Source organism: Pan paniscus, chromosome 6, assembly GCF_029289425.2.
Source record: "Pan paniscus chromosome 6, NHGRI_mPanPan1-v2.0_pri, whole genome shotgun sequence".
Taxonomy (NCBI): domain Eukaryota; kingdom Metazoa; phylum Chordata; class Mammalia; order Primates; family Hominidae; genus Pan; species Pan paniscus.
In genome coordinates this window covers 150967501-150992816 of record NC_073255.2, presented here as the reverse complement: position 1 = coordinate 150992816, position 25316 = coordinate 150967501, and the positions used below count along the sequence as shown (strand labels likewise).

Genomic DNA, 25316 nt, shown 5'->3' with positions numbered 1-25316 from the left:
TCATCCTGATCTTTCACCTCTGCATCCATTACCCAGTCCTACAGAAAAGCAATGCTATGCACAAAGGTCACAAGGCACACAAGAACATAAAGCCATCAATTAATTAAATTAAACCAGCATAGGTGGAGTAAGAAAGAAAAGTCAGAAATATGCTGAGTAGAGAAAGATGATGCTAGAGAGACAGGCACAATCCAAACTTTGCAGGGCCAAGCTGAAGAGTTATTTTGATTTTACCCTATGTTTAAAGGGAAACAACAGCAAAATTTTAAGCAGAAAATAAAAATTACTCATTTTTTTTTAAAAAGGTAATTTTTGTTACCTAGTGAATTGGAGGAGATAAAGGGTATAAAGAATTGAGTAAACCAATTAAGAGATCATTGCAGTGATCCAAGTGAAAGTTTTAGACTAGGATAGCATCAGTGGGCTGTAGTGAGATAAACACATCTGGAATCTATTTTGGAGATTGAATCAATGGGTCCAGTAAACATTTTACAGTGAAGATGAGAAGGGAGATGTGAAGGATGACCCAATATTTCTGACACAGGCAACTGAGTGTATAATCATGCCTGTTATTCACTAAGACAGAACATATCATAAGAGAAGCATAGTTTGATATGTGGGGCAGGAGCTGACAATATACTTAATTATACATGTATTTAGATGAATTCTTATGGGACATTTAAGCAGGGATATCAAGGAGGCAACTGTAAATTCAGATCTCAAATTCAGAGAAGAAATATGAGCTAGAGACACAAAAGTAGGAATTCCAACACCAAAGATGGTAGTTAAGGCTTTGGGAGTAAGTGAGCTCATCTAGAATAATGTACAGAGTGAGAAGATAAGGACAGAACACAGGAAAATAAATGTATGAGATGGGCAGAAAAAGGGCTCACAAGAAAGTCTTAGGAAGAATAAGTGAGAGAACATGCCATGAGAACATGGAATGATAGAAAGAGGAAGCAGTCACCAGTGTTAAATACTTCAGAGAAGACAAGCGATTAAAAACTGTCCTTTAGATGTAGCAACAGTAACATCATTTCAGAACTTCTGGTTAAGCATAGCAGTCTAAACACATCCAATTATATCCACTCCTTCCCAAAATACTAACGCAGTGACAGTACAGAAGAGGTGACATCCATTAAGGTAGACCAACATACCTGTTATGTACTACATGGTCTAGCATGGATCCTCAAATAAAGTTTTTCAGGTAATCAGCCAGTACTTTATTCAATCATTCAATCCCCCACCTTGTAGAAAAAGAGACTGGTCCAAGAGTCAAGAATGTACAGAAGAAAATACACAAGAGTTACAGTCCAGAAAAAAAATTATCAAATCTGATGATAGTCTCCTTGTTACCCTCAGAAAGAACTTCTAGTAATAGTTATATTCTACATGGCTTTTGTAAAGATAAATAAGAACTCACTATAATAATCTGGCCACAGTTTTTTGGTTTGCTCTTTATGTTTAACACAATGGAACTATTTTTGACTTTTAAAAGATTATTATTTCCTTCAAGTATAGCCTTAAAAGATGTGAATTGTTCAACCATTTTAAAGTCTTCATATTCCTTTCAACATAGTCTTCCAAAAGATTGCATTTAAAGGCAAAAGACTAACATTAACCTTGTGGTAAATAGACAACTTTCTTTTCTGAAAAACAATATTGAAATCAATTCATTCACCGAATATTTTTATTAAGGGCAGACCGCATGCCAGCACTACTCTATGCATTGAAAACACAGGCTTGAACAAGGCATGTAGGAGTAAACAAAATACTGAGTGGAAATGACAAGAGTGGGAAATAGTATGGTACCTTATGACACTGATTCTTAAAATCTACTAGAAAACAAAAATGTTTCAGGTAAGGATCTGCATATAAACAATACACACATTAGTATTCATCTCAATAATGAAACTGTTGAGAAATTATATTTCTTAAATTGCCTCAATTCATGATCTATATAGATTTAAATTCAAGTATTGCTAGATTTAAAAATAATAAAAGCCGACAAAGTCAATCTCAGGTCACTTTAATCATAGGAAAAATATTAATAAAAGACAGAAATGCAACAGCAACATGATTTTACAACTGACCAACTAAACCAAAATTGTCATTTGTACGAGCCTTCTTATAAATAGTTAAATATAAAAGGTTTGGAAAAGTTAAGATGCTGGCAATAATTGGGTACTCAGTTAAAATTTACCAACACAATTTTACTCTGAAAAATCTACATAGAATTTTGAGTTGATATTTAACTGTGTTTTGTTCATTCAAAATACATTTGTTTATGGAGAGGAGATTGTGTTGACGTTCATAAAGAAAAAGAGGGAGGGACAGTGACTGAAAGATATTCTGTGTAGGAATATGCATTCTCATCTGAACAGAGAAACTGGGGGTTGACTAGATCAAGACTAATTAAAGATCCTGGGTGGTGGAAAAATAGCATTGAGAGAAAATGAAAATTATAAAAAAAGAAATAGTAACAAGTAAACTAATTAGATTTCTTTCTTTGAGACAAATGCTGACCTACCTTACTAACAGTGTCAAATTTGAGAACCTAGATTAAAGGTTTTGCTTTGGTCATTCTACCAACATTAACTCTGTCTGTTCTTACAGCTAATACAAGGAAAATATCTTGGCATTATCAAGTTAAAATTATAAAATACAAGCACATGAAATTTTCATAAAATTCAATGGGAGCAACTAGAACAAGTTGTATCTCATGTCACCATTTTGCTTAGAATCACATCCTTTGAATGTCACAAAATGTGTATATCCATTAATTTAATTATATAAACTTTCCAAAGTACCTTGGTATGTAATGTCACTGGATGGTAAAATGTCAAGATCAAAATATATGCAATCACTATGTAATATAGGAAAAAAATAACTATCATAAAGAAGAAATGTTCAAAAATTTAAAGATCCTACCTAAAGATCTTGGGAGAATTTACATGAATTGTAATGGATTCCAGAGTGTGCATTTCATGGCAACATCATAATGAATAATGCAACAGAGAAAATAATAATGGAAGCTTTAATTTTATGCCAGGAGCTGCAAAGAATGTTTCATCTCTCCCTACTACATTTCCTACAAATTGTTATTAAGCTTTGCATAATACTGTTTTTAGAGAGGCATCACTACACTTTACACTTCATATGTATGATTCATAATAAAACCAAAATACCACTTAATGGTATAGCCCCACTAGAGAAAAATTTCGCAATATATTATATAAATAAAGATGCTAGGGGGAAGGAGGAATTGGGGAGATGTTGGTTAAAAGACATATAATTTCAGTTAGACAGAAGGAGTAAGTTCTAGAGATCTATTGTACATTATGTCTGACTATAAATAACAATATATTGTATACATGAAAATTGCTAAGAGAACAGGTTTTAAGTGTTCTCACCATGATAAAATATGTATGTGTGGTAATGCATAGGTTAAATAACTTGATTTAGCCAGTCCACAAAATATACATATATGAAAATATTGTCATACACCATAAATATATACAATCTGTACTTGCCAATAAAAAATAAAAACAAAACAAAAATATGTTATTGTCTAAAACTCATACATCCCACTTCAAGTTATAATCTTAAAGAAACTCTCAAATAGATGCACAAAACCATATACAAATAGATATATTCATTCAAGTATTATTTGATTGTAAAAAATGGAAAGCAATCAAATTGTCCATCTACTAAGGAAGGGACTTATAAATAAGCATGCTTTATTCAAACTATAGAATGTTATAGAGCAGTTAAAAACAAATGAATTATCACCCACCCAGAAGACAAAAATAAAAAAGACAACCTAAGTGTTGACCAAATGTGGAACAACTTAAACTTTCACACATTGATGGTAGAAGGGTAAACTGGAACAACTGCTCTAGAAGACTGGTTGGTAATGTCTACTAATGATAAAAGCATTGGACAGATAACCCATAATACAGACACTAAGTTGACACTATGCTATAGATACCTGATAATACAAAAATTCTACTCCGAGGTACACAGGTAAATGTAACATGTGAAAGATGTGTACAATAATCTTCACAGCAGTATTATTCCTAATAGCCAAACACAGGAAAACAAACAACCAAAATGCCCCCAAATAGAATGAATGTAAGTAAATGGTGGCATATTCATGTGATTATGGATAGCACGCAGGAGAGACACTTAACTATACACAATAACAGGGAGGAAGTTCATACAGCTAATATTGAGAAAAAAAGCCCAGACACAGAAGACTATACCAAATGATACCATTTGTATAAAGTTCAAAAACAGACAATACTAATCCATGTTGTTAAGGGTAAGAATATGGTTACCTTGGGGTAAGGATTGGAAGATAGTTACTAAAAGGCAGATAAAGCATGGTGGGGCTTTTAGAATACAAACAAATGTGTTACTGGAGCTAGGCACCGGTTACACAAGTGTGTTCATTCTGTGAAATTCTTCAAGATGTGCATTTATGATTTGTGCAGCTTTCCATATGTAAGTTAAAATTCAATAAAAGCTTACAAAAAAAAAAAAAAACTAAGAAATCAGACATGGGCCAGTACAGTGGCTCATGCCTGTAATCCCAACACCCAACACTCTGGGAGGCCAAGGAGGGCAAATCACTTGAGACCAGGAGTTCAAGACTAGCCTGGGCAATATGGTGAAATCCCGACTCTACAAAAAAATACAAAAAGTAGCCGGGCATGGTGGTGCGCGCCTGTAGTCCCAGCTACTCAGGGGAGCTGAGGTGAGAGGATTGCGTGAACCTGGGAGGTTGAGGCTGCAGTGAGCTGAGACTGCACCACTGCACTCCAGCCTGTGTGACAGACTGAGACCCTGTCAAGAAAGAAAGAGAGAGAGAGAGAGAGAAAGAAAGAAAAAGAAAGAGAGAAAAAGAAAGAAAGAAAGAGAGGAAAAGAAAGAAAGAAAGAAAGGAAGGGAAAGAAAGAGAGAGAGAGAGAAAGAAAGAAAAGAAAAGAAAAGAAAAGACAAGAAAAGAGAAATCAAACCTGTGTGGATCAATGTGCATAAATCCCCTAAACATAACTTTGAAAGAAAAAATGTTCAGAGGTAGATTTGATATGATGCTGCTAATATAAATTTTAAAATCCCCAAAAACAAAAATGTGAGAATACAGATAAACACTAATTCAATATAGTAAAATAAATCTAGGGGGAGAAAAAGGTACAAGATCAGAAGATACAACATTTACTATTTTGTGGCACTGTAGTTCTTAAAAAGAGTGAGATCTGAAGAAATAAAACAAAATATTAACATGTCAAGTTTGAATATGAGTACCTATTATTTCATTTTCTGTATGTTTAGAATATCTCAAAATACAAATCTTACAGAAAGCTACCACTTTGGATTCTAGAGGGAAGAGAATCGTTAACATAATTTTCAATGAATTACTTTCTTAACCAATTTGTCCAGATCAGCAGATCAGCAAATGCTTTTTTTTATAGCTACCATTATCTGAGATGGTTGATGTGTATTTATTTTAGGTAAAGATGTTAGGTCTTAATACACTTAATGCATTTTGGACAAACCTAAAATATACACCATATGTAGAAAAATGTTACTTTCTTATTTACAAAACAAAAATTTGAGAGCTTTTAGGTTATACAATAATAAAATCACTAAACATTTAAGAAAGTTAAATGTAAATGGTCATTAGGTCATGTATGTGAAGAATATATACTTTCAAACTATTCTATAGTGTCTGACCCAAAACCGCTTTGCTACTCCTTAACATTGTTACCCATGGCTATAATAAAAATGAGTAATAATCATGGTATGAGTCAAGTTGTCAACTCCACAAAACCAGATCATAGATGCATCCACTAAAAAAGAATTACTCATTCTAGAAATACTTAGTCCCTGGTCCCAGATAACACAGCATCCTTAACACATAAGTGGACTTAACGAGTAAGTAGATTTGGAGGCTACCACCCATTTTGTGTTTAGCAAGTTTTGTCTTTACCATCTTGTCTTTATAACCAGAAGAAATATAGAGAAAACACAGGTTTTAACTAGTTTGCGTTTGAAAAAAAAATCACTTAAAATCCAGAGTTCAGGCTTCTGTAATAAATACTTAGCTTGATGGATTTTATCCCTCATTTAAGCATTCTGCTTCTTTGTTACAACCCTCTCTTTAGTGTCTGAGAGCAGCCAATTAGTTAAGATTTGAGGTAGTTATTCAGCAGTCACAAGATTCAAATTCAGATAAGATATTTAGGCAAGATATACAGGCTACTTTCTTAGGATAGTAACAGCTGCTTTTGCTAGAAAGCCTACATCATTATAAGAGAACATGTAGTATTATGCTTCATTTTGTTGAATTACTATTCTACAAAGATAAAGATCCAAATCAGTTATGAACACATTCAGCTGTACAAACCTTCTCAGGAAACTGGTGCCTTGCTATTTAGTAAAACCTGAATCAAACGAACATCAATTTTTAAGAAAGATTCAACTCCCATCTTGCATTTTTCCATCTTGTCAAAACTGACACTTCTCTTTTTGGACATTTAATAAATAAATTATCTTGTTTCTTATATTCCCATACATCTCAAGTTGACCAATGCACATTTTTCTGAACACTAATCAAGATGGAGCAGTATATTATTCTGTGAATTACATGTTGAAGAAGAAGAAAAAAACTATTTCTCCAATGCCTGCTGGGAATTTGTAGAAGAAACATAAACATCTATCAGATCCCCTTTTAAGGATTTATAAATATTCCAGTTTTAAAAATTCAGGTTAATATAAAGTTACAGAAATACTAGGACACAAAAACATAATAACTTTTAAAATAACTTTACGTGGTGAATAAAATCCCTATTTCCTGAATTCAATAACTATATCATTCCTATAAGAATTCTTTCCCTCTGAATTTAATAGAATAAGTGGCTACATAAAATATTACACAATACAGGTTAGAGAGAGAGAGAAGACAACAGACACATAAGTACATACATAAGTATGTGTGGGTGTACAAACACATATATACACATAAGCATACACACACATTTATTTATTTGCACACTTATCCCTACATACAGAAAGAATAAAGGGCAAAAGAGAGACTACTACCATCAAGTAAGTGCCAGCTATGTGTCAGGTATTTTAAATATTTGATCATTTAAATTTTATATAACCAAATAAAGAAATTATTATTAGTATTGTTTTTTTCACATGCAAAACTTACCAAAAATCAATATAAATTCTAACTGGCAGAGCAAACATTTGAACCCAGGTCTGCAAATGCAAAAATGGGGCTCTTTTCTCCACAGTATGCTTAAAATAAGTTTTAGATAGACTATAAGCATTGCTTTATTCCGCTTTAACACAGAAAAAATCATTCTGGCACTAGAAAGAAACATAGCTGGTTTTTAAAACAAAATCTGATTTTATTCCCAAAATTTCAATATGGCAAAGGAAAAGTTGCTACAAAGATAATTCTTAGTTGAATATGTTCAAAATGTAATTCCTTGGTAATCTGGGCTTTGGCCAAGACAAATCAAAATCATAGATATCTTACAAATGCCAAGTTTTCAGAGAAACAAAAAAAAAATAAATGCAATAGCAACAGATGCATTTTCCCTAGACATTTGTGTTGAGCCTAGCTATATCCAGAGCCTGAAGAAAAGGGAGATTTTTTATATTTCATTTTTATGAATAATAAATTCCTGGTTTTTCTTAATGTCAACCAACTAAATAAGATGACGTTCACTCCTGGGAAAATTAACCACTTGAAAATACGGAAAAAGAAAGAAGAAAGTAAAGAAGAAAAAGAGAAAGGGAAGGAAGAAGAAGAAAAAAAAAGAAAAAGAAAAAAGAGACAAGAAAACACCCCATATCTGGTACTTTTTAAAACTGAAAGTGTATTTTAAAATTTCACGTCAAAGAAAGAATACAAAGATAGTCTTTTTCATTTTCTTAACAACATACTAACATAAAATTAACAAAATAAAGTCCCACTTAGATTAAATATTAAGTATTTCTCAGAATGATAGACAACTGCATAAATTATATTAAAATTTAAGGAAAGAAACCATGAACAATTCAATAAAGATGAGTGGCTCATTACTATAGCATGGATATTCTTATATTTAATGTAATATATATCTATATTTTCATTTGAAACTGAAACATCTATATTAAAGACAAGTTTATGCTAGATAAATAAACTGTGATTAAAAGTTATTAAATACATGGAAATAGACAGGTCCTCATCTATGGACATTAGCACTTTCCTGAAATAAAATACACTGCTTTGTAACATCACAAAATATTGTTTTTTAAATTCTATGTTTTTACCTTTGAATATTCAATGTTGACAGATCAAATTTGAAATTATCTCACTTTTTCTCAGAATTCTACTTAGAATCATTGAGATTGCCTTTTTAATTCTTTTTTACTTTGAATTACATTACACATGCAAAGAAGTATCTGAAATAAAGATGACAACTCAATGTTTTCTTTTTTTAATTAATAGACTTTAAAGTACTCCTATAGATTTACAGGAAAATTGAGAAGAAAGTACATTGAGTTCCCATGTATATCTTCTCCCACAACCCCAACACAAACCCAGTTTCCTCTATTACATTAGTGCAGTACATGTGCCACAACTGATGAACCCCTAACTGATACATTACCATTAACTAAAGTCCAGAGTTTATACCAGGATTCACTCTTTGTTTTGTACAGGCCTACGGATTTTGACAAACACATAATGCCATGTGTCCAACATTAAAATATCATAGAGAATGGCTGCATTACCATAAAAATCTTCTGTGTTCTGCCTATTTATTTCTCCCTCCCCCATAACTCCCGGCAACCACTGGTAAGTTTTACTTTTGCCTTTTCCAGAATGTCATATACAGGCATACCTTGGAGGTATCGCAGGTTCAGTTATCAGACTACCGTAATAAAGTATCACAATAAAGCAAGTCACATAAATTCTTTGGTATTTTCAGTGAATATAAAAGTTATAGGTACATTATACTGTAGTAGATTAAGTATGCAATAGCATTATGTCTTTAAAAAATGTACACGCCTTAACTTAAAAAATGCTTTATTGCCCAAAATTGCTAAGGGCTTATCCTTAGGAAGCAATTCCTCACTTATTAAAGTTTTATCATGAGATTGCAGCAATTCCATCACATCTTCAGGCTCCAATTCTAATTCTAGTTCTCTTTCTATTTCTACCACATCTGAAGTTATTTCCTCCACTTATGTCTTGAACCCCCCAAAGTCATCCAAAAGAGTTGGAATGAATTTCTTCCAACACCTGTTAATGTTGATATTTTGACCACATTTCATGAACTATGAATGTTTTTAATGCCATCAGAAATCTGAATCCTTTCTAGAAGGTTTTCAATTGACTTTGCCCAGTTCCATCAGAGGAATCTACTACCTATAGCAGGTACAGCCTTATGAAATATATCTCTTAAGTAACAAGACTTCAAAGTGGAAATTACCCCTTGATCTGTGCGCTATGGAATGGATGTGTTAACAGGCATAAAAACAACATTCATCTCCTTGAACATCTCCATTGGAGCTCTTGGGTGACCAAATGCATCATTTTTTATTCTCATTTTTAGAGACAGTCTCACTCTGTCACCAAGGCTGGTGTAGTAGTACAATAATAGCTCAACTGCAGCCTCCACTTCCCAGGCTCAAGTGATCCTCCTGCCTCAGCCTCCCAAGTAGCTGGGACTACAGGCACATGACACCATGCCCAGCTAATTTTTTAATTTTTTGCAGAGATGAGGTCTCATTATGTTGCCCAGGCTGGTTTTGAACTCCTGGCCTCAAGTGTTCCTCCTGTCTTGGCCTCTCAAAATGCTGGGATACAGGTGTAAGCCACCATACCTGGCCCAGGTACATTATTAATGAGCAGTAATATTTTGAAACAAACTTTTTTCCTGAGCAGGAGGCCTCAACAATGGGCTTAAAATATTCAGTGAACCATGCTGAAACATATGTGCTGTCATCCAGGCTTTGTTGCTTCATTTCTAGAGCAAAGACAGAGTAGATTTAGCATTTAATTATTAAGGCCCTAGGATTTTCAAAATGGTAAATGAGCACTGGCTTCAACTTAAAGTCATTAACTGCATTAGCCTCTAACAAAAGAGTCAGCCTGTCCTTTGAAGCTTTGAAGCCAGGCATTGACCTCACTTCTCTAGCTAGAAAATTCCTAGATGGCATCTTCTTACAATAAAAGGTTGTTCTATCCACATTGAAAATCTGTTGTTTAATGTAGCCAACTTTATCAATGATTTTAGCTAGAACTTCTGGATAACTTGCTGCAGCTTCTATATCAGCATGTGCTGTTTCACCTCAAACTTTATGAAGTTGGCTTATTTCCTTTAACCTCATGAACCAACCTCTCTTAGCTTCAAACATTTTTCTTGCATCTTCCTCACCTCTCTCAGCCTTTACCAAATTGAAGATAGTTAGGGCCATGCTCTTTATTAGGCTTTGGCTTAGGGGAATGTTGTGGCTGGCTTGATCTTCTCTCCAGACCACTAAAACTTTCTTCATATCAACAATAAGCCTGTTTCATTTTCTTATCACTCATATGTTCACTAAAGCAGCACTTTTAATTTCCTTCAAGAACTTTTCCTTTGCATTCAGAACTTTGGGCTGTTTGTCATAAGAGGCCTAACTTTTGGCCTATGTTGGCTTTCCACATGCCTTCCTCACAAAACTGAATCATCTCTAACTTTTGATTTAAAGTGAGTGATATGTGACCCTTCCTTTCACTTGAACACTTAGAGGCCACTGCAGGTTTATTACTTGGCCTAATTTCAACATCATTGTTTTTTAGGGAAGAGGGAAGGAAGCCTGAAGAGAAGGAGAGAGACAGGGGAAGGACCAGTTGGTGGAGCAATCAGAACACACATAACATTTACCAATTAAGTTTGCTGTTTTACATGAATCCAGTTTCTGGGCCCCAAACAATTACAATAGTAACATCAATGATTACCGATCACAGCTCGCCATAACAGATATAATAATATGAAAAGTTTCATATATTGCAAGAATTACCAAAATGTGATACAGACGCAAAGTGATCACATTCTGTTGGAAAAGCAGCTATATTAGTCCATTTTCATGCTGCTGATAAAGACATACCGGAGACAGGGCGATTTACAAAAGAAAGAAGTTAAATGGACTTACAGTTCCACATGGCTGGGGAGACCTCAAAATCATGGCAGAAGGCAAGGAAGCAAGTCACATCTTACATGGATGGCAGCAGGCAAAGAGAGAGCTTGTGCATGGAAATTCTCATTCTTAAAACCATCAGATCTCCTGAGGCTTATTCACTATCATGAGAACAACATAGGAAAGACCTGTCCCATGATTCAATTATCTCCCACCAGGTCCCTCCCACAACACGTGGGAATTATGGGAGCTACAAGGTAAGATTTGGGTGAGGACACACAGCCAAACCATATCATTCCAGCCCTGGCCCCTCCCAAATCTCATGTCCTCACATTTTAAAACCAATCATGCCTTCCCAACAGTCCTCCAAAGTCTTATTTCAGCATTAACTCAAAAGTCCACAGTCCAGTGTTTGATCTGAGACAAGCCAAGTCCCTTCCCCCCATGAACCTGCAAAATCAAAAGCAAGCTAGTTACTTCCTAGATACAATGAAGATACAGGCATTGGGAAAACACAGCCATTCCAAATGGCAGAAATTGACCAAAACAAAGTGGATATAGGGCCCACGCAATTCTGAAACCCAGCAGGGCAGTCAAATCTTAAAGCTCCAAAATGATCTCCTTTAACTCCAGGTCTCACATCCAGGTCATGCTGATGCAAGAGGTGGGTTCCCATGGTCTTGGGCAGCTCTGCCCCTGTGGCTTTGCAGGGTACAGCCTCCCTCCTGGCTGCTTTCACCAGCTGGCATTGAGTGACTGTGGCTTTTCCAGGCACATGGTGCAAGCTGTCCGTGGATCTACTGTTCTGGGGGCTGGAGGACGGTGGCCCTCTTCTCACAGCTCCACTAGGCAGTGCACCAGTAGGGACTCTGTGTAGGGGCTCTGACCCCACATTTCCCTTCTGCACTGCTCTAGCAGAGATTCTCCATTAGGACCTGCCCCTGCAGCAAACTCTGCCTTTGCAGGTATTTCCACACATCCTCTGACATCTAGGCGGAGGTTCCCAAACCTCAATTCTTGACTTCTGTGTACCTGCAGGCTCAACACCACATGGAAGCTGCCAAAGCTTGAGGCTTGAACCCTCGGAAGCCACAGCCCTAGCTCTACATTTGTCCCTTTCAGCTACAGCTGGAGTGGCTGGGATGCAGGGCATCAAGTCCCTAGGCTACACCCAGCACGGGGACCCTGAGGACAGCCCATAAAACTACTTTCTCCTCCTAGGCTTCCTGGCCTAGGGGGAGGGGATGCCATGAAGACCTCTGACATGCCACAGAGACGTTTCCCCATTGTCTTGAGGATTCACATTCAGCTCCTCATTATGTATGCAAATTTCTGCAGTAGGCTTGAATTTCTCCTCAGAAAATGGGATTTTCTTTTCTATCGCATTGTCAGGCTGCAAATTTTCCTAACTTTTATGCTCTGCTTCCCTCATGAAATTGAATGCCTTTAACAGCACCCAAGTTACCTCTTGAATGCTTTGCTGCTTAGAAATTTCTTCTGCTAGATATCTTAAATCATCTCTCTCAAGTTCAAAGTTCCAAAAATCTCTAGGGCAGGGACAAAATGCCACCCGTCTCTGCTAAAACATAACAAAAGTCACCTTTGCTCCAGTTCCCAACAAGTTCCTCATTTCCATCTGAGACCACCTCAGCCTAGACTTTATCATCCATATTGCTATCAGAATTTTGGGCAAAGCCATTCAACAAGTCTTTAGGAAGTTCAAAACTTTCCCACATTTTCCTATCTTCTTCTGAGCCCTCCAAACTGTTCCAACCTCTGCCTGTTACCCAGTTCCAAGATAACTTCCACATTTTTGTGTAACTTTTCAGCAGAGCCCCATTTACTGATACCAATTTACTGTATTAATCCATTTTCACACTGCTCATAAAGACATACCCAAGACTGGGTAATTTATACAGGAAAACAGTTTAATAAACTCACAGTTCCACATGGCTAGGGAGGCCTCACAATCACAGTGGAAGGTGAGGAGGAGCAAGTTATGTCTTACATGGATAGCAGCATGCAAAGAGAGAGCTTGTGCAGGCAAACTCTCGTGGTTTTTTTTTTTTTTTTTTTTTGAGATAGAGTCTTGGTCTGTCACCCAAGCTGGAACGCAGTGGTGCAATCTCGGCTCACTGCAAGCTCTGCCTCCCAGGTTCATGCCATTCTCCTGCCTCAGCCTCCCGAGTAGCTGGGACTACAGGCACCTGCCACCACGCCCAGCTAATTTTTTGTATTTTTAGTAGAGACAGGGTTTCACCATGTTAGCAAGGATGGTCTCGATCTCTTGACCTCCTGATCTGCCTGCCTCAGCCTCCCAAAGTGCTAGGATTACAGGCCTGAGCCACCATGCCCAGCCCCAACTCTCATTTTTAAAACCATCAGATCTTCTGAGACGTATTCACCATCACGAGAACAGCACGGGAAAGACCTGCCCCCATGATTCAATTATCTCTCACTGGGTCCCTCCCATAACACATGAAAATTACGGGAGCTATGAAATGAGATTTGGATGGTGACACACAGCCAAACCATATCAGTGGCACCAACAGACTTGCTCAACTCAGGGTTGCCACAAACCTTCAATTTGTAAAAAAACATAGTATCTGCAAAGCACAACAAAGTGAACCACCACAAAATAGCATATGCCTGTGGTTGGAATCATACAGTATGCAGCCACTTCATATAGTTTCAATCACTTAGCAGTACATATTTAAGGTTCTTCCATGTCTCTTTGTGGTTTGGTAGCTCATTTCTTTTTATTATTGATAATATTCCCTTGTCTGGATGTATCACAGTTTGTTTATCCATTAACCTACTGAAAGACATCTGGGATGTTTAACCAAGTTACCCTAGTTAAAGTTGCTTGTTATAAATGTTCTAGTGCAAGTTTTTATGTGGACTTACGTTTTCAGCTAATTTGGAGTTCAACTCATTTCATACTTTGGAGTGTCACTGCTGGATCACATAGTAAGACTATGTTTAGCTTTGTAAGAAACTACCAAACTGTCTTTCAAAGTGGCTATATGACTTTGCATTCCACCAGCAATGAGTGAGAATTCCCATTGCTACACATCCTCACCATCATTTGGTGTTATCAGTGTTTTGGATTTTTGCCATTCTAATAAGTCTGTAGTGGTACCTCAATGTTTTAATTTGCAATTATCTAATGACATACAATATTGAGGATCTTTTCATATGCTTACTTACCATATGTAAATCTTCTTTAGTTAGGTATACGTTTAGAGCTCTTGTCCATTTTTTAATTGAGTTACATGTTTTCTTATTTTATTTATTTATTTATTTTTGAGACAAAGTCTCACTCTGTCACCCAGGCGGGAGTGCAGTGGCGCAATCTTGGTTCATTGCAACCTCTGCCTCCCAGGTTCAAGCAATTCTCCTGCCTCAGCCTCCCGAGGAGCTGGGACTACAGGCACATGCCACCATGCCTGGCTAATTTTTTTGTATTTTCAGTAGCGACAAGGATTCACAATGTTAGCCAGGATGGTCTTGATCTTCTGACCTCATGATCTGCCCACGTCGGAACTCCCAAAGTGTTGGGATTACAGGCAGGAGCCACCACACCTGGCCATATGTTTTGTTATTATTTTTAAGAGTTCTTTGTAGTATATTTTAGATACAAATCTTTTATCAGATACCTATTTTACAAATATTTTCTCCCAGTTTGTGGCTTATCTTTTCATTCTCTTAACAGTAGCTTTCCTCAAAATAGAAATTTTTAATTTTAATGAAATCCAACTTATTAATTTTTTTCATGGATCATATTTTTGATGTTGTATCTAAAAAGTCATCAGCAAACCCAAGGGTACTTAGATTTTCTTCTATGTTATCTTCTAGAAGTTTTATAGTTTTTTGTTTTATATTTAGCTTTGTGATCCATTTTGAGTTCACTTTTATGAAAGATATAAGGTCGTCTAGATTAACTTTTTTAACACACAAATGTCCAGTTGTTTAAGCACTATTTGTTGAAAAGACTGTCCTTTCTTCCTTGAATTGTCTTTGCTCCTTTGTTAAAGATGAATTGACTATATTTGTGTGGGTCCATTTCTGAGTTTTCTACTCTGTTTCAATGATCTATGTTCTTTCAACAATACCATATTATCTTGATTACTTAGCTTTATACTAAGTCTTAAAGTTGGAGACTGTCAGTCCTCCGATTTTCTTTTTCTTCCTCAATATTATGTTGGCTAATGTGGGCCTCTTCCTTTCCAAATAAACTCATGAATTAGTTTGTCAATACCCACAAAATAACTTGCTGGGATTTTGACTGGGATTGTGTTGAATATACATATCAACTTAGGAAGAAGTGACATCTAAATATTGAACCCATCTATCCATGAAAAGGGACTATCTCTCCATTTATTCAGATCTTTGATTTTCTTTCATCAGAGTTTTATTGTCTTCCTAATATTGATCTTATACATATTTTATTAGATTTATACCTAAGTATTTATCTTTTTGGTGTTAATATAAACAGTATTGTATTATTAATTTAAAACCCCAATTGTTCACTGCTGGCATCTGAGAAAGCAATTGACTTTTGTATATTAACCTTGTGTTAACACTAATCACTCATTAGTTTCAGGAGTTTATGTTGTTATTGATTATATGGGATTTTCTATACAGACAATCATGGCATTTGCAAGTGAACAGTTTTATTTCTTCCTTCCCAATCACAACGTCTTTTGTTTCCTTTTTTTGTTTTCTTGCCTTAGCTAGGACTTCCAGTATAATGTGGAATAGGAGAGGTGAGAAGGAACCTCGTTGCCTTGTCCCTGACCTTAGCAGAAAAGCATCCAGTTTCTCATCAATAGATTTTTCATGAAACAAACCTCCATATAACTATCAGACAGGTGAACAAACAGAATGTTTCCAACATACCAGAAAATTCTGGAACCTCCACCTCAATTTATTACCTACCTACAATTTAACCATTATTCCAATTTTGTTATCATCACTTCTTGCATTTCCAAACACTAAAGTCTAGTTTGGAACTTTATATATATATATATATATATATATATACATACTGTATAATTTTGGGGGGTAGAGGTTTTCCACTCAACTTTTTATTTCTGCAGTTCAACCACTATAATCTGTGCTGTAATTTGTTCATTCTTATTTCTGTAGAGCAGAGGGTCACCAAGATTTTTCTGTGAATGGCATTATTTTCCAATTCTTCATCAACCTCAAACCATAAATGAGAGCACACTACTGACCCACCAAATTTAAATAGGCTTTTAAAGTTTCATCACATTTTTCAATAAGAAGAAAAGTTGTTTCACGTTAGTGAAAAGAATGGTAAGGTTTGTAGTATTTCTTCAAGGTTTTTCTATCTAGTTCAATGATTTAAAAAATGTTTTGGGCCGGGCATGGTGGCTTATGCCTGTGATCCCAGCAGTTTGGGAGGCCGAGGCGGGCGGATCACAAGGTCAAGAGATCGAGACCATCCTGGCCAACATGGTGAAACCCCGTCTCTACTAAAAATACAAAAGTTAGCTGGGTGTGGTGGCATGCACCTGTAGTCCCAGCTACTCAGGGATTCTGAGGCAGGAGAATCACTTGAATCCAGGAGCGGGAGGTTGCAGTGAGCCGAGATCGCACCACTATACTCCAGCCTGGTGACAGAGTGAGACTCCATCTCAAAAAAAAAAAAAAAGAAAAGAAAAGTTTTGAACTGAACATCTAAGTCCAAAACGAAAAAAAAAACAAAAAAAAAGTTTTGAACTGAACATCTAAGTCCAAAATGAAAAAGTCTTCCTTTTCTATGCATAGTTACTGCTAAATTCAGTTTGTGCTAATTTATAATTATAGATTTTCAGGAATGACCAGTGTTTAGGTGGCTCTATCAGAATGCACCACGTAACAAGATTAAACATGAACCTGGAAATTATGTAGATTTTTCACTGTGGGCCACTTGGACCATTCCATCAAATGCTATGTCAATAAGAATATTGCATTGAAAACCTTGTCAATTTTGGAGATAACTGTATGCAATGTATGACTTAGCCGTAGTCAACTTTATTAAGTTTTCATTTTCTACTGTAGAATTTGAACTTTTAAAGACCAAACAATATGTATCATTGAAATCTTTTACTGAGGAATAATAAAATGATCAATTATTAAGTAAAAGTCAAATTTCTGGCAGTTAAACCAGTATATCACATACCATTATATCACATTATCATAAGGATGATGCCCTAGGTAACATTCCAGATAAAAGTCGTCACAAAGAACAAGAGATTTCTTCCTAAGTAACTGTCCTAAGACAAGTATTAGCTTCAATCCTCCTTCTATCAACTTCTGAACAGCAACAAAATTCTATGTTTCTATATAATCATTAATACATATCTTTTAAGTTTTTCCTAACAGATAGGGAATCAGTCTTTCCAGTACACTGAGCCGACAACATTGATATATTTGTGTAGCAGATTATGGATAAAAATTCAGTTCAATTCAGTTTCACCACACGGAGTGAATAAAGAAATTAATGTATCTTTTACCAGGTGGTAGATTCAAGCAGACATATTAAGATAGTCTTATTCTCAGATATGAAGAAATATAAAAGAAAAAAAAACAAAGTTTAGAGCAAAAAGAGATTATAATGGCAAAACTGCAGATACTATATCAAAGGAAATTTCCTTCTTTTCATCAGAATACTCAAAATTCTTAATGGCTCTCTATCAGAAAATACAATTAATATTAATCTATTTTACATTAAATATTATTATTGTAAGGTATCATTTTATATTATGTTAGTAAGTATTGTCACAAATCAAAACTTAGAAGTTACAACCAAAACACCTGCATATTTTGTAGAGGAAAAAATCCAAACCATATTGTCAGCACATTATTTCTACTAAAACCTGAATAGCAATAAAAACTGAGAGATGAAAAATATGTACAGTACCGATGACTTACATTTGGAGAGTTAGACTTTAATTCTCTCTCTCAGGATTGAGGAATCTTATTCTTTGTGCTTACAATGCTCCTTTCTCCAGAGTATTCTTCTACTTCCAGGATAGGTCAGGACAAAGCTTCAACAGACTTCTATTATTTGTTTGATCTAGAGGGAAATTATACTTTTAATCAATTATTACAAAATGCATCAGTTTTTTTTTTTCTTACTGTACTGGGGGGTTGAAGCTTCCTATTATTTTCTGTTGGATATGAGGTGAACAGAAATATAAGAATTGCCTTGTTAAACATTATAAAAAATAAATCTAGTATTTAAATTAACACCACTAAAAGAAACCCACATCTATCTTCTTTTTCCTTTTTATGGCTAAGCAGCATAGCAAGAGAAAATTAATATTCAAAATCTAAATGACTACAAAGCCTACTCAAATGTATTTTTAAAAGACTTTAACATAATTTTGCAAATCCATGAGTTTGAATGGACTGGCAAAGACGATTAGGTATGAGATATTTCTACTCATTTTTTTTAATGTCTTAGGGCTGAAGAATTACAGGATGATTAGAAAAGTGTAAAGGAAAAAATGTTTTTAAAAATTTTAATGGAATAATAAAAAAAGATGATTTCAAGAACATGAAACAGACCAGAAACAGTACAGGGCCTGTAAGACAGCAAGAAATCTGGAATGAGATTTTTTTTAATGGTACAAAGGTTGGGAAACTGCTACTGAAGCAAGGTATATTGGACATCTTAGCGTATTTAACATGGGTATGTTCTAAATCTGGTTTCATCTTAATTCTCAAACAAATTTGTAAGATGTAAAAATGCAACACATCCCACCTTTCTTTACAAGAACACAGAAATGTGATAGATGAATATCTGACCTTTGGTGAGATGAACATTCATAAGTTTAAGAGAACTCGTTCTATATTCAAATGTTATCAAAACCTAAGTTTCCAATAATGGGTATTTTCTGCATCATTAAAATTAAGAATTAAGATAAATATCTTCAGCCTGGCATGGTGACTCACGCCTGTAATCCCAGCACTTTGGGAGGCCAAAGCAGGCAGATCACTTGAGCTCAGGGGTTCAAGACCATCCTGGCCAACATGGTGAAACCCCGTCTCTACTAAAAATACAAAAATTAGCCAGGCGCCTGTAATGTCAGCTACTGAGGAGGCTGAGGCACAAGAATTGCATGAACCCAGGAGGCAAAGGCTGTAGTGAGCCAAGATTGAGATCATGCTACTGCACTCCAGCCTGGGCAACAGAGTGAGACCCTGTCTCAAAAAAAAAAAGATAAATGTCTTCAACATGTGCCATTACCTGGATCACATCCCCTTGCCTTATCTTAAAATCACTCATACTCCCTTCCACTAAATAATAAACTGGAATTCAGGGAGAACATTTAAAGCAAAATTATATATACATATATATATATATATATACACACACACACACATACACGCACACACACACACACACACACGTGTTTAGGGGAAATGTGCATGATAGCACTTTAAAGTTAGTTTTTGCTCATAAACTTAACACAATATACTGGTGGTATTTATTTAAAAAAAAAAAACTATTGTGAGAAAATAGTTAAAACAAAGCCAAAAAACATCTATATCAGAATAGCTAAAATACAAAAAGTAAAATATATGTGGGCAAAAGGGCACCTCTTTAAACCATCATCTATCTGATCACAAATTGATACTTGTGCAATTTTCTTCTGTTTTTAACCAATGTAAATGATATTCGCAATTATTTACCTAGAATATCTCAAAATTATTTCAAGGTGAAATAAAAACATAAATTTCATTACCGAAGATTAAAGCTATATCCACTGAAGACTAGATTTTAGGATTAGAGTAGGTGTTTTGTTTTCTTTTCTAAAGATTCAACTAATCTTGGCCAAATTTGAAAGTCTTAGTACTGAAACTTATCAACAGGCACTTTCTAGATGAATATATCCATATGGCAGTTCAAGCACAAGTAGTTCTGCTTTAGTTTCCAGAACACAGAAGTGGTTTTGCAGTATTTTGGGTCAGTGAAGACCAATGCACATTCCTTTAGGGAAGGTTTTTGAATTGACAAAGGATAAATGATTGACATCAATAACAAATACTTTTTGTTGTCCTGGACTGACATGTCATTTAGAACAATACGTATGCTAATTAATGCCATCCATATCTACCAGATGTGTCAGAGGAGTATGCCAGACTCTTCTTCACAGGATATAGCTTTAGTGTGGCTAAAATTACGTTATCAATATGGAAATGCATCCCTTTGTGATAAAGAACTGAACTACTCACACACACACACACACACACACACACAGAGAAAATATACTTTTTATGATAGAGAAAATCCCATTTATATGTACAACTAGCTGTACTTTTTCTTAACCTTAACCCTAATAATTATAGTATATAATGTACTAAAATACTAGTTGAGGTCTTCACAAACCACACTATCAACATGACACTTTACTATAATACATTAAAATTTCATTTGCAGATTCTCTCAAGTATGCTGGTAGTCATTAACAACTAGAACTATGTATTAATCATCTTCATTTCCCATCGCTTAGGACAGAGCTTGGTATATAGTGGGCACCTTTTTTTTAAATAAACATTTAAGTCACCAAAATTATGTAGAGTATATATGTCAATGAATTCACCATATACAAAGAAAGAGTTACAAATGTTGTCAACTAAAACTAGTCATGACATAAACCTATAAAGAACTCTTCTTATTGTCTGGTAGTTTTGGGGCTCAGAAAACAATATCCCAAAATGAAGGCCTCAGAAGTAGCCTCGGAAAGCAACGTTTGTCTCTGATCTTCTGCACTCCTGTCTCTCAGTCCCATTTTCCCCCAAGGCTAGCCATAGAAACTAGAATCCCTCCTCCTCAAGGGAAGTCCTAGAAATGAAAGCCCCCTTTCCTCAAAGCTAGTCAAAACCTAAAAATATTACTCTAATTTTTCCCTCACCTTTCTGTGTCATAACTTGCTGTAAGGAAATTATCTGACCTATACTATTTGACTGTAGGTCTTCAGATCCCCGGAAAGTCCTGCCCCGTACCAGGAAGGAATGCATGCTCGGAGGCCAGGGAGAATCTAGACAGACAGGCCTTGCTGGAGTTCTCCACTCGGTCTATTAGCATTAAATCATGCCCTTTTCCTCCAATATTTCTATACAGCTGTCTATAGTTTGTTGAGCCTTTGCATAAAAATAGAGAACTTCCCCTGTATCTTTGGATCTTCATGCTAAGGGCTCCTATGTATACATGTTAAATAAATTTATATGCCTTTTTCCAATTAATCTGTCTTTTGCAAGTTGATTTTTTTGGTGAACCTTCAGAAGGCCAAGGGTAACTTGCCCCTTTGGCTCCTACAATAGCTAGCACTGAATAAATGTGAACTATAATTCCAATGATCGTTAGTCCTGGATTAGCTGGCATAGATGTGGTTCATACCTATTGCAGTTATTAATAGCTATCCCTTTCCCTCTCAAAAGTGTCCCAGTTTGGATGGTAATTTTACACATCCATCCAAAGTATCATTAGTGTATTATTCATTTATCATTTATTTCTTTTTATAAATAAATTACTGTTTTTTTTCTTTTTCATTACTTTCCATGATGCTGTTACATGAAAAAAAAATCATTTGTTGGAATTAGAATGAACAAGATTCCATTCTTTCAACATTAATAAATTTATATAGACGTTCTCAGAATTTAGTAAACCTTTACATCCTTGAAACTAAACATTTTATTATCAGGACAGGAATAACCTAGCTGAAAAATCCAATGTGACTTCTTAATTCTTAGTTTGCTTAACTTCTCTGCTTCATTTAGCTCATTGTTTACTCTTTCCTTCTCAAAACTCTTCCTTTGGTTTGCATGATACCACTCTTTCTTAATTCCTCTCCTAACTCTCAACCCTGTTTTTCAGTCTTGTGGGTTACTATTCTTACATGTGCCTCTACCATGTCAGTTTCCTCAAGATACCATTCTAGTCCCAATTTGTATTCTATTTCTTGAATCAACAACTACTTGTTGCAAATGATTCTCGAACATATACATCCAGTCCACAACCCTCCCCTAACCTTCACATTCAAAGTACCTACTGGTTATACAATCTCCTTTCTAGTCCCTTATCCTTCATTCTTAACTCTCTTGAATCCATACTACACACCCAACCCAAGTTTTTTTGTTATTTGTTTTTCTGAATGTAAATCTGATAGGATTGCTCCCAGACCAAGGAAACAACCAACAGTTATGGAAGGAGTGAACATCTGCGGAAAACTCCAAGGCAACATAAAACGGAGTGAATCTAAACCCACTAGAATAAGTGATCAGTTACTGGTCTCTCATTTGTAATCCCAACTTATTTTGACTACAAAAATTTTTGCATGTAGTCGTTAGGTTTCAAGGCAACAATCACCAGAAAGAATAATATGATAAATATCACATACAACATAAGGGTCACAAAATAAAATACCTAAAGACAAAAATATTAATTAGGCAAGGCGCAGGACAAAGGAAAGTTTCATGGTACTATGGCAAAGTCTCTAAAGAGGTGCTTTTTTAAGCCCCATAAAATTACTGCCATTACTGCTTTGTAGGAATGTAGGTTTAGTCTTGCCAAATCGGAATTTCCCAGACAGACTGGTAAATCGTTATGTGTGTGCATGAGAGAGAGAGTGAGACAGAGTCCAATTTTTAAGATTTAACAACTAATTTCATATTAAAAAAAATAAATACCAACAAATAATACTTGCAAGCTCTGTAAAGGACATGGACCACTCCCTTCTTTTTTAACACGAGGGTTAAATGGATGGGCTAGCCTGCGACCTGACAACCAAGTACAACATATTTTCCAAATAAAAGTCTGGTTTGAGTTTTGAACAATCAGTAAATATATTTTGCTATACAACACACTTATATTTTGACAAAATATTTGCTATTGACTTTTAGCACTTTAAAACATCTAGTAAATGCAATTTTTCATCCTCTTTTGCTCAGCTGCCTTCCACTGACTCTTAAGTATCTTCACTTGAATATTCTGATTCTGACTCTTACTCAAATAATGGCTGATATATTTTCAGTTCTATCTCAAGTCTTTTTGTTTGTTTTCTTAAATATTGTTGTTTCTTAAATATATACCAAAGAATACTAAGTGTCTCTAGAAAGCATCTTAAAAGCAGTCTCTCTTCCACCTACTACTATAATGACAGTTTTTCCCTCTTTACTCCAATAACAATTTCAAATTCATATTTCTCACATCTACCAAATGTCTTCAAACATCCCTCTCATCATTATCTTTACCGAATATGCCAGACATACCTTTTGCAAATATATAATATGTTTTTATAATATATTAGACTGGCATAGGGGGAAGTGGGGGAACACATTAATGCCTAAATTTAATATATGTGACTTCAAGTCATCCAACTATTTCCCTGGTGCCTCTTCTTACAAGTGCATCAACTAGGATAGGGAGGGGCTCCTCAATACCTACCAAATAAAACAAAACTTATTAGCTTAAAACCTAAGGCCTTTCATTCTTAGGATTGAATTTGCCTCTCCTTTACTTTGTTTCACTTATCTCTACATTCTAGAATCAAACTGAGCTATTAGATATTTGCTTTGATTTTTTTAGAGTCTCAATTTACTCCACTTAGCATGTCTCTATTTTCTCAAATTCTATTTGTCCAAATGTTACCATACCTTTCAAACCTCAATTTAATTACCATTAACTCCATGAAATACTCCCCTATTCTCTTAGCCAGGAATAAGCTATTCAAATAGCATTTTCTCTACAGCTCCCCTCTAAAAACTGTCCATGCAATCTACTATGTAATACATTTGTCCACCTACCTGATTTCTAACATTTAATTTAAAATTATTTGAAAATAGAGAATGTATTATTCATCTGTGTTTTTCTTAACAATGTAGCTTTATTATGAAGAAATTACTGAGTCATTTGACAAGGAATGGTATGGAAGATAGAGGCAGAGCTATAGTATAACTCAAAGACAGTTATGTTAAGTTCTTCTTAATCTTTTGTCTTCATCAACTGCAAGAAATAATTATCACTGCCATTATTTCCAAATAAATAAATCTGTCAAAAATATGTCTCATGCCAACCAAGTCACTGGCTTTTATAAAAAACTTACTAGACAATCTATACTGAGATAGTCAAATAAAACACGTGGTTTTAAATAATTTATTTAAAGTTCTAAGTCAACATTAAAATTTAAGATTGTTTTTCATGAAAATCATGTTACATGACAATTTCTTTTAAATGATAAGATAAATGTCTTGCCTAAGGCCCACTACATACAATATGAAAAGTAAGATTAAAACTAGCATACTGTCAACTAAAAGTCAAGTTTGAAAAATATTTGAAGAGATTGTTTTCTCAGCCAAATATGAGTATCATGACCTGTGACACAACACCAGGAGATCTTGAGGACATGTTGTTGACCTTAGCTTGGTTTTATACATTTGAGGGAGACATAAGACATCAATCAATACATGTAAGATATACAATGGTCTGGTCTTGAAAGGTGGAACAACTCAAAGTGGGAATGGGTCTCCCGGTCATAGCTGGATTCAAAGATTTTCTCATTGGCAATTGGTTGAAAGAGTTATTATCTGAAGAACTGGAATCAATAGAAAGGAATATCTGGGTTAAGATAAGGGGCTGTGAAACCCAATCTTTTATCATGCAGATGAAGCCTCCAGGTAGCTGGCTTCAGAGCTCCTACTGTTACAGTGGGTAGCTAGTCAGACATGAGCAGAGCAGGAGAGAGCTCTTCTCCCACATGCACACACACACCAAAAATGTCAGGCAACCAATAACATTTCAAGTTATTGTTAATTGTCTCTGTAAAATAATAATTGGTCGCAGCCAGCACCAGGAAAAGGCAGTCTCCTGATAGAAAAAAACTAAAACTGGTGATCAGCAGCTTCCGGATAAGATCTCAGGAGTTGGGTGAGTGGGAGGAAGCATGTGCATTAAGAGGCAAAATGGCACAGGTTAACTGGTGTATGACCTTCTAGTAATACTCAGACTGGTAAGGGAAGAACGCCTCAAGTGAACATGTGTACGACCTCAATAAACACACTGCACATGCTCCCCTCCCAAGTGTTAGCAAGCCACTGTGCATACAGACAGTGCA

The 25316-nt window shown here is 35.4% G+C and overlaps 1 protein-coding gene across 17 annotated transcripts in view; it reads right to left on the bottom strand.

Annotated features, from left to right (window-relative positions):
• FOXP2 (forkhead box P2) overlaps positions 1-25316 on the bottom strand; it is a 608228-nt gene that overhangs the window by 513511 nt on the left and 69401 nt on the right. For 11 of the 17 annotated variants that reach the window (XM_034963386.3, XM_063605582.1, XM_034963391.3 and 8 more), the window contains exon 2: positions 18130-18274. The exons of the other annotated variants lie outside the window; for them this stretch is intronic. The gene's annotated coding sequence lies outside the window, so the exon portion shown is untranslated. The remainder of the gene's footprint in view (positions 1-18129; positions 18275-25316) is intronic. 17 annotated transcript variants of the gene reach the window in all.